The sequence below is a fragment of the Ornithodoros turicata genome, chromosome 1, assembly GCF_037126465.1.
Source record: "Ornithodoros turicata isolate Travis chromosome 1, ASM3712646v1, whole genome shotgun sequence".
Taxonomy (NCBI): domain Eukaryota; kingdom Metazoa; phylum Arthropoda; class Arachnida; order Ixodida; family Argasidae; genus Ornithodoros; species Ornithodoros turicata.
Window position 1 is genome coordinate 88,758,327 of NC_088201.1, and position 11,052 is coordinate 88,769,378.

Sequence of the window (11,052 nt, forward strand, 5' to 3'; positions counted from 1 at the left end):
TGCTCGCAGAAAACGTCGAGCCCGAGCTCGATTTCCTTTATATCATCAAAACATGTTCCTGGGTTTTTCACTTCAAGCTGTACCAGACTGTGATGAATTTCATTTAATTTGTTTTCTTCGCACATTCAGTGATATGCTATTATATTATACTCCTCTCAATCGCGTAACCACTAACCTCCTGCTTGAAGGTTTCCCACTTTTCGCCCCAGCCTATGGGATCCTCGGCAAGACATACGAGCTTTCGTCGTACATAATCATCAAAAACGGAGTCCTGTAAAAGCATCAAATTCATTTTCCACAACTTCCACGTCTTTCAAGTGTTTTTTTTTTTTTTTTTTTGCTTGGATTTCCAATTGTTGCAACTACGAGGCAATGGTCGCTAAAGTGTGCAGGGAAGACTTGGTATTTTGTCACCTCTCTGAGTTTGTTGGCTAACTTGTTGTGCGCGACAGCCATTTTATTCTCGTAAAATCATTGTGTATAGCTCAGATCACTTCTTACATACTTCTGCGAGAAGGCCACTTCACTAGCAGGATATAATCCAACTACACAGCACGAAATCTCTGTCAGAATTTTAACCCGATGTCTTCCAATACGCAGTTTGAAGATCGCTCTCCCGTATGCCACAGGCTTCAATAGGAGACGTGAGTGCAGGACGTAGATGTCGTCTACACTACCGTTGTCACAAAGACCAAAATGAACAAGTCACACAAGCCTGCCAGGTCTCGAACCAGGAATCTTCCGATCCGTAGTCATACGCGTTATCCGCTGCGCCAGAGGCCAACACGTTATGAGCAGCAGCCATTTTATTTTCGTAAAATCACTAGCTCACGAATTCTCAAATATCTCTCCTAGAAGACCCCTTCACTGGCCGAATAGAACACGATCACGCAGCACGGGATCTCTGCCAGGAATTTTAACCCTGTGTCTTCCGATCCGCAGTGAGTAAGCGCGCTCTCGTATGGCACAGGGTTCAATAGGAGACGTGAGTGCGGGACGTAGATGACGTTTACGATACCGTTGTAATAAAGACAAAAATGATGACATCACGCGAGCCTGCCAGGATTCGAACCTGGAATCTTCTGATCCGTAGTCAGACGCTTTATCCGTTGCGCCACAGGCCCAGTTGCTCCGCGAATCAGACGTTTTATTGCCGTAAAGTCACTAGCTCACATGACTTCTCAAATACTTCCCCTAGAAAGACCCTGCACTAGCAGGATACAACACGATTACGCAGCGCGAGATCTTAGCCATAATTTGAACCCGGTGTCTTCCGATCCGCAGTGAGTAAACGCGCTCCCGTATGGCACAGGGTTCAATAGGAGACGTGAGTGCGGGACGTAGATGACGTTTACGATACCGTTGTAATAAAGACAAAAATGATGACATCACGCGAGCCTGCCAGGATTCGAACCTGGAATCTTCTGATCCGTAGTCAGACGCTTTATCCGTTGCGCCACAGGCCCAGTTGCTCCGCGAATCAGACGTTTTATTGCCGTAAAGTCACTAGCTCACATGACTTCTCAAATACTTCCCCTAGAAAGACCCTGCACTAGCAGGATACAACACGATTACGCAGCGCGAGATCTTAGCCATAATTTGAACCCGGTGTCTTCCGATCCGCAGTGAGTAAACGCGCTCCCGTATGGCACAGGGTTCAATAGGAGACGTGAGTGCGGGACGTAGATGACGTTTACGATACCGTTGTAATAAAGACAAAAATGATGACATCACGCGAGCCTGCCAGGATTCGAACCTGGAATCTTCTGATCCGTAGTCAGACGCTTTATCCGTTGCGCCACAGGCCCAGTTGCTCCGCGAATCAGACGTTTTATTGCCGTAAAGTCACTAGCTCACATGACTTCTCAAATACTTCCCCTAGAAAGACCCTGCACTAGCAGGATACAACACGATTACGCAGCGCGAGATCTTAGCCATAATTTGAACCCGGTGTCTTCCGATCCGCAGTGAGTAAACGCGCTCCCGTATGGCACAGGGTTCAATAGGAGACGTGAGTGCGGGACGTAGATGACGTTTACGATACCGTTGTAATAAAGACAAAAATGATGACATCACGCGAGCCTGCCAGGATTCGAACCTGGAATCTTCTGATCCGTAGTCAGACGCTTTATCCGTTGCGCCACAGGCCCAGTTGCTCCGCGAATCAGACGTTTTATTGCCGTAAAGTCACTAGCTCACATGACTTCTCAAATACTTCCCCTAGAAAGACCCTGCACTAGCAGGATACAACACGATTACGCAGCGCGAGATCTTAGCCATAATTTGAACCCGGTGTCTTCCGATCCGCAGTGAGTAAACGCGCTCCCGTATGGCACAGGGTTCAATAGGAGACGAGAGTGCGGGACGTAGATGACCTTTACGATACCGTTGTAATAAAGTCGAAAATGATGAGATCACGCGAGCCATTCCCAGACATTCAGCAGCCAGCCACATCACCAGCCATTTTATTGCCGTAAAATCACTAATTCACATGACTTCTCAAATAAGTCCCCTAAAAGGGCCCTTCACCAGCAGGATATAACACGATTACACAGCACGAGATCTCAGCCAGGATTTTAACCCGGTGTATCCCGATCCGCAGTGTGTAAGCTCTCGTATGCCACAGGGCTCAACAGGAGACGACAGTGCGGGACGTAGATGACGTTTACACTACCGCTCTAATAAAGACGAAAATTATGACCCATCACGCGACCCATTCCCAGACATTCAGCAGCCAGCCACATCACCAGCCATTTTATTGCCGTAAAATCACTAATTCACATGACTTCTCAAATAAGTCCCCTAAAAGGGCCCTTCACCAGCAGGATATAACACGATTACGCAGCACGAGATCTCAGCCAGGATTTTAACCCGGTGTATCCCGATCCGCAGTGTGTAAGCTCTCGTATGCCACAGGGCTCAACAGGAGACGACAGTGCGGGACGTAGATGACGTTTACACTACCGCTCTAATAAAGACGAAAATTATGACCCATCACGCGACCCATTCCCAGACATTCAGCAGCCAGCCACATCACCAGCCATTTTATTGCCGTAAAATCACTAATTCACATGACTTCTCAAATAAGTCCCCTAAAAGGGCCCTTCACCAGCAGGATATAACACGATTACACAGCACGAGATCTCAGCCAGGATTTTAACCCGGTGTATCCCGATCCGCAGTGTGTAAGCTCTCGTATGCCACAGGGCTCAACAGGACACGACAGTGCGGGACGTAGATGACGTTTACACTACCGCTCTAATAAAGACGAAAATTATGACCCATCAGGCGACCCATTCCCAGACATTCAGCAGCCAGCCACATCACCAGCCATTTTATTGCCGTAAAATCACTAATTCACATGACTTCTCAAATAAGTCCCCTAAAAGGGCCCTTCACCAGCAGGATATAACACGATTACACAGCACGAGATCTCAGCCAGGATTTTAACCCGGTGTATCCCGATCCGCAGTGTGTAAGCTCTCGTATGCCACAGGGCTCAACAGGACACGACAGTGCGGGACGTAGATGACGTTTACACTACCGCTCTAATAAAGACGAAAATTATGACCCATCAGGCGACCCATTCCCAGACATTCAGCAGCCAGCCACATCACCAGCCATTTTATTGCCGTAAAATCACTAATTCACATGACTTCTCAAATAAGTCCCCTAAAAGGGCCCTTCACCAGCAGGATATAACACGATTACACAGCACGAGATCTCAGCCAGGATTTTAACCCGGTGTATCCCGATCCGCAGTGTGTAAGCTCTCGTATGCCACAGGGCTCAACAGGACACGACAGTGCGGGACGTAGATGACGTTTACACTACCGCTCTAATAAAGACGAAAATTATGACCCATCAGGCGACCCATTCCCAGACATTCAGCAGCCAGCCACATCACCAGCCATTTTATTGCCGTAAAATCACTAATTCACATGACTTCTCAAATAAGTCCCCTAAAAGGGCCCTTCACCAGCAGGATATAACACGATTACACAGCACGAGATCTCAGCCAGGATTTTAACCCGGTGTATCCCGATCCGCAGTGTGTAAGCTCTCGTATGCCACAGGGCTCAACAGGACACGACAGTGCGGGACGTAGATGACGTTTACACTACCGCTCTAATAAAGACGAAAATTATGACCCATCAGGCGACCCATTCCCAGACATTCAGCAGCCAGCCACATCACCAGCCATTTTATTGCCGTAAAATCACTAATTCACATGACTTCTCAAATAAGTCCCCTAAAAGGGCCCTTCACCAGCAGGATATAACACGATTACACAGCACGAGATCTCAGCCAGGATTTTAACCCGGTGTATCCCGATCCGCAGTGTGTAAGCTCTCGTATGCCACAGGGCTCAACAGGACACGACAGTGCGGGACGTAGATGACGTTTACACTACCGTTGTAATAAAGACAAAAATGATGACATCATGCACGCGAGCCATTCCCAGCCATTCACCAGCCAGCCACATCACCAGCCATTTTATTGCCGTAAAATCACTAGCTCACATGACTTCTCAGATACCTCCCCTAGAAGGGCCCTTCACTAGCAGGATATAACACGATTACGCAGCACGAGATCTCAGCCAGGATTTTAACCCGGTGTATCTCGATCCGCAGTCAGTAAGCTCTCGTATGCCACAGGGCTCAACAGGAGACGTGAGTGCGGGACGTAGATGACGTTTACACTACCGTTGTAATAAAGACAAAAATGATGACATCATGCACGCGAGCCATTCCCAGCCATTAACCAGCCAGCCACATCACCAGCCATTTTATTGCCGTAAAATCACTAGCTCACATGACTTCTCAGATACTTCCCCTAGAAGGGCCCTTCAGTAGCAGGATATAACACGATTACGTAGCACGAGATCTCAGCCAGGATTTTAACCCGGTGTCTCCCGATTCGCAGTGAGTAAGCGCGTTCCCGTATGGCAGAGGGTTCAATACGAGACGTGAGAGTGGGACGTAGATGACGTTTACACTGCCGTTGTAATAAATTACGAAAATGATGACATCACGCGAGCCTGCCAGGATTCGAACCTGGAGTCTTCTGATTCGTAGTCAGACGCGTTATCCGTTTCGCCACAGGCCCACTTGCGCCGCGCACCAGATATTTGATTGCCGTAAAATCACTAGCTCACACGACTTCTCAACCACTTCTTCAAGAAGGGCCCTTCACTAGCAGGATAGAACACGATTACGCAGTACGAGATCTCAGCCAGGATTTTAACCCGGTGTATGGTGAGCTAGAATGAATGGTGTGCTGAACGGCGACTGAAACCGGGTCGTGACGACGGGCCTGCCGATAGGTGGCTACAAAGGGCTCGGCCCGCTGCCGCTTCTTGCGCCCTCAAGGCCACGTGACCGCATGCGGAGAGAGCGCCAGGGAGTTCCCGCGATGGCCGAAATTGAAGCAATCTGGCAGATACAGGGGGAGAGAGAGAAAAATGTGGGCGTGCTGATACGTCACGCTTCAGAGATATGATTACGACGGACGGAGGAGTTCGCGTTTTGGAATTTTGTGGTAAAGGCACTGTCTCAGTGCCTTTCGATTCCTTCTTGGGATAATCGGGAGATAATTTTCTTCGGGGGATAAGGAATATATCTGGTTCTGCTGCATCGCCTCTGCACGAAATCCCCTAATTAAAGAGGTTGATTAATGAATTTTAGGTAATTAGTGACCTTGCAGTTACATACTTTCTTCGAGAGGGTGTTCGCCTAGCCATATATAACTCAAAGAAAAATAAATAAATAAAAGGGAGGAATGGAGTCGACTTTCACTGCTGCAAGCTTGTTGAAGACACTAAAAAAGTATTCAAGTCAAGATACTAAATACTGCCTTTTAAAAGTATTTGTAAGATACCAAGTTACTCCCAAAAGCACTTAAGGTAAAGTAACTTGAGTAGAGTATTTTTGTTATGTACAATTCTGTGTGAAGCTCTCACATGTTTTGTGTGGTAGCACAAAGGCATTCCATTCCAGTATCCTTGGGTACATCACACAGATACGTTATGTATAAATTAATGTATATGGAAGTGACTTCGATAGTCATAAAGGTATACTTGAGGTAGTTTGCATTCACAGCAGAGTACATACTCGTTTGCTGCTTGTCTGTATATGCCCAGCCCCTGTTTGGTAATAAAATACGTCAGTTTTCAGACATGTTGGAAGGCTGCTAAAATTTTCGCCGCAGGATGTTTTACACGCCATTGTTGTACAACCCAACATGATGCGCTTGTGGTATAATGCAATGATACACTGGTGCACAATGTATAAAGTTTTGGGAGCGACAGACTGACCATCGTGACACACGCTCTGAAAGTCACACAAATCCTGCCCCTGAAGTTTTGTTTAAGACGCCATTTCCAAAAACAGCGTCATGTACTAATAGATGCAGAGTATTTGGAAAATCAGTCAGATACCTCAGCCAATTCTTGACATCAAATTATGCAAGCTGAAGAACATCTCCTTAATTACCTCATAACATGTAATCGCGTCGTTTGACAAGCAAAAGTCGGATTGTACTATGTATTTGTCGCGAACATCGTACTAAAGGTAGTAGAAGGTGAGATCCTGTTTAGACAGAAAGTCACATCCTGTAGAAACACTGTCTCTTTTTTACCTTCGTCGTAGAAGCAATGGTTTTTGCTTACGATTTCAGAACAGGGTTTATACACTATGTCACTGCTCTCTCCCTTTCCCGGCTTTGCGCAATGCAACAAGCTTTCTATTTCATAGTTGATATATAATCAGAATGAATCAGCTGGACTAGAAAGCATGGTATGCTTTGTAGTCCAGCTGACTCATTCTGATTATATATCAACTGTGAAACAGAATTTCAGGATCATTTGTGTGTATTGGGGGGGTCTTCATATCTTTAAGATTATTGCATGGCGAAAAGCCGGGAAAGGGGGAGAGCAGTGACACATTGTAGATACCTTGTTTTGTTTTCCCCTTTGGTACGGGTACCAAAGGGGAAAACAAAAACAGTTCCAGCAGAATAGACTCTTCCTACTGGCTGAGGTGAGCGTCTCTCAAAACGAGGGCGCATTCTCAGCGCAACAGTTCTTACCGCCGTATTCTTGAACGAGCCTCGACTCGAAACTCGACTCGAAACTCGACTCGAAACTCGACTCGAGCTGCTCCTCGAGGCCGGTTTTGCGCTTCATAAATCGACCTTGACTCGAAACGCTCCTCGAGTGGAGGAATTCCTCCGTGCATTCCTCGAAAATCTCGAGGTAACATCGGTGCTACCTCGAGAACGCTCCTCAACTCGAGTTTGGCTGGTGTCATGGCGGAAGACAGGTCGTTCGCTGCGTCCATCGACTGCGTTTTGTGCCACGATGGCCTTTAACTGGGTGCTGACAACATTACCACTGAGCGACAACGTTCAATAAGGGGCCATCAAACTCCTTTTGACCATTTTGATGATCACGAGTTCCTCATATGGTATACGGTACCGCTTCATGAAGAAAACCGTACGAAGCCTTTTGGATACATTGTCAGTGGAGGAAAATGTGTTCAATCGTGGGCTGCCTCTAGCTCCTGTGCTACAGCTGCCCGTCGACATGTGGTTTTATGGCGTTAGGACTTTTCGAACTGCCACGGGAGACATGGTGAATGTGTCAGAAACGACGGCGTGCCGCGTTGTGGAAAAAATCCCACACCTTCTCGCAAGCACAGTTTTCAAGACAAGGTGTAATAATTTTTCCTTCTGTCGCGCTATTTAGCACAAAGAAGGTGTGTTTGAAGGATGTTTTCACGCAAAAAGTGGTGCAAAAAAAGAAACAGTGCATTGACTGGACATCTAAAAAAATAAACATCTGATCTGCCTCCTCAATGTTTTTCCGTAATCTTTATACTGTATCAAGCTGGCCCAACCCCTGCTCCAGCTATCACCGAAACGGCTCAACAAATCTTCCATTCGTGTTTTTTCTCTCTCGTTTTCTTTCTTTTTCTTTTTTTTTTTTTTTTTGCAGTTGTTGTTTCAATAGCACGAATTCCGTTTGTTGCGTGGGATAACAGGCTCCTCCGTTCAGGCAGAGCGCGATTGAGGGCCACAAAAGTTCGTACGACATGCTCGCGGTGACTCCCCAAGAATGGTCTCCCCGATTCTTTGCTCGGGATGTTGTTGTAAGATCTGTTTTGTTTGTGTGATTGTTTATGCTACCCTCAAGGCGTTGGGTAAACGTACCCATACGCTAACAAACAGTCATTCACGCCACATAATAGAAGAGTGACAAGCAGTGACATCATCTTTCATATTATTTGATACGAGGTGACCATGCCATTAAGCTAGCTGCTGCCGTTGTGGTTGTAATTGCCAGACCAGAAAACTAGGAAACCTATCAGTCTCTTTCCCTGTTCGAAACACCTGCACCCTTCTTCAAACACTTGCAGACCTTTGTGTTTGTATTTGTAATGCACGTTGGTCGAAATAAAGTAAAGAATTACATTTATTTTTCATGCCATAAGTGTGTTTTAAGCACGATAATTAACATTTTCGAGTGGTCCCGAAAGACGGCTGGGGACGAGACTACAGCTTTTTTCGAGGACGGTTTCTCGAGGGGCGCCTTGGCGGAGGAATCCCCGAAGCGGGTTCATGAAACGCATGGGCTCTTCGAGTAGAGCAGCGCCACTTTCCTCCACTCGTTGGAGTGGAGGCGGAGCGTCGAGTCGAGGCATGTTCAAGAATACGGCGGTTAGTGTTCGCTCCATGCTGAGCAGTGACCTGTACTTTGTTTTCATGGACGCCACCACAGAGCAGCCAAGTTCGCAAAGTACATCATGACTGATAAAAAAAGAGAGAGAGGGAGAACTTTCATAACTTTAGTGCTCAGGAGCAGATGTCTTCCTAACAAATCCGCCCAAATTTTGGAAGATAGCTTCAGCAGAATCGGCAATCCCAAAGGGGGTCAAGTCCGGGTCACTCCGTGAACGCTGGTAAATCTGCGGCGGCCCACCTAGTGCTGGGGGTCACTATGCGTTAGAATATGAGGTGCCCTTTTATGCTGACATGGCATGCCGAGACTGGGAGGTGACCCGGGTTCGAATCTCGGAGGAAGCTCTGCTGTCTGAAGCCGGGCTTTCCTCGTACACTTTTAAGACAAATGTCAGCACAGTTGCCTATGAATTCGGTCCAGAACGTCCCCCCCCCCCCCCCGCCCGAGCAGCATATGCCGCCAGACAGGCAGGCAGATCTCTCGAAAGTATCCACTACCTTTTATGCTACGCAGACAGTGTATACCGTCCTATTTTGATACAGCATTCAGGGTTACCCCCAGTAATTTCACTAATCTTTATCATTTCCAGAAAGACATCGTCGCGCTGTTATCAGGTATCATGATACATGCCGAGCGCGGCTGCTATTTTCGTCATCTTCGTTCTTAAGGAAAAGTTTTCTGTGTCCGCTGCAAACGAAACTGTTCCATAATTTATAGTCTTTTTCTTCAGAAATTCGGCATTGTTATCTGACTGCTCGCACTTTCACTCATTCAGCTGGTGAATATTTGGAAAACAAGGACGGTATAATGTTTATTTTATTGCAGATTTTATCTTATTGTTCTTACTTCCAACTTTAGCGACGCTCTTCCATTGCTTGCTATTGAATACTCGCATTCAACAAACCAGTTACATATAAAGAAATTTTATGATGGTGTGTACAATAAAAAAAAGCGCGAGATGTACACATACAGGCTCTACGGGCTAAAACAATGAGTGGGTTCCCCAAACACACTTCCTTCGTTTCTTGCATGGAGTCTCATTTCTTGCAAATAGCGAGCAACAAGCAGTATGATGTGACTGTGAACAGCAGGCACATTATCGCCGAAGTTCTTTCCACTTGTACGTACACCAGCTAAGGGGTTCAGAACAGGATGAGTAGAACAGCAACGAAACGTCGGGTTGCTTATCGTTAAGGGATAACAAGTGAAGATAATGTCGCATGCTGAGATGTAATTTATATCGCATCAAATATATTGCGGTGTAGTAGGTATTTGATGAGGCAATCGTCTGTAAACCACTGCGCGGTCCAACGTTTGTCACCCGGTCAGTGTCCGAAGCGACGAGGGTTTATCTGATCCGTGATTAAACCGTGGAAAACTGTTTATCCGCACACTTGGTGCGCTTTCCTACTTATCCCGGCCACTTACCGGCCTAATAAAACGCGAAAGAATACGCATCACAAACCCTTAATTCTTGCACTAAGCACGAGTCCGACTCCTGCGCTGTAACCTGTGAATCACTGCGAGAAACGGTTTCTGAAAACTGTGTGAAATGAGAAAATATACGATTTGTTGCTGCTGCTTTCTCTATTGAAACCGTGCTGTCTCGGGTAATACTGTGAGGTTACTGTGTGGCTGTAGTGGCCCTTCCCTTGCCTTCGATACACAATCCTTGCATACTTGCGCCTGGACGCGGTCCTTATGCGATAGCCGATTTCGAATGCGAGAAAACAAGCACAGTTAGATTGCAAGGAATACCCATTGCACTTCGTCTAACCAACTGTACGCGTATTTTACAATCAGTGATTTGTGGAGGCTCCCTTACTAAAACCCTCAGTTGCTTGGGGTCAGGTTGTGGATTCAATTCCGGCTGAGGAGGTTATCAGCTTTTCGCGGGTACAAGTTGTACAAGTTGCTTATAGATTGTGCACGCGCTGCGAGCGACGCCCAATGCATTGCCAATCCTACCCGAAGGGTTCCCAGAAGCGCAAATATCCCTCAAGTCTGAGCGAGAATACGGGGATATGCACAGACCGACCACTGTTGCATCGCTTATGATCATTGTTGTAAGCAACAAATTATCAATTGCAAGAGTGTGAGATATAACCTCAGCAAGCAACGACCTTGCACTGAGCTCGTGATGCTCTTGATAAACCACCCATCGACACTGTTCAGTTTCCCGGCCGGCGCGGTGCGATCCTCTGCATTTCACGGAAAGGGCACGTGATACGAAACAGAAGAGTACCTGGGATCCCCACAAAAATCCTTCCGCAAGGCGCGCAGCGAGCTTCAGCGCATCCATGTAAACAATC

General features: G+C 46.8%; 5 non-coding genes across 5 annotated transcripts; all 5 read right to left on the reverse strand.

Annotated features, from left to right (window-relative positions):
• Positions 1-1,051: 1,051 nt before the first annotated feature.
• Trnar-acg (transfer RNA arginine (anticodon ACG)) lies at positions 1,052-1,124 on the reverse strand. Its single transcript has one exon. It is a non-coding gene; the product is annotated as a tRNA-Arg (tRNA).
• Positions 1,125-1,393: 269 nt separating this feature from the next.
• Positions 1,394-1,466, reverse strand: Trnar-acg (transfer RNA arginine (anticodon ACG)). The gene has a single exon. It is a non-coding gene; the product is annotated as a tRNA-Arg (tRNA).
• Positions 1,467-1,735: 269 nt separating this feature from the next.
• Trnar-acg (transfer RNA arginine (anticodon ACG)) lies at positions 1,736-1,808 on the reverse strand. The gene has a single exon. It is a non-coding gene; the product is annotated as a tRNA-Arg (tRNA).
• Positions 1,809-2,077: 269 nt separating this feature from the next.
• Trnar-acg (transfer RNA arginine (anticodon ACG)) lies at positions 2,078-2,150 on the reverse strand. The gene has a single exon. It is a non-coding gene; the product is annotated as a tRNA-Arg (tRNA).
• Positions 2,151-5,036: 2,886 nt separating this feature from the next.
• On the reverse strand, positions 5,037-5,109 carry Trnar-acg (transfer RNA arginine (anticodon ACG)). The gene has a single exon. It is a non-coding gene; the product is annotated as a tRNA-Arg (tRNA).
• Between the last annotated feature and the right edge of the window lie 5,943 nt (positions 5,110-11,052).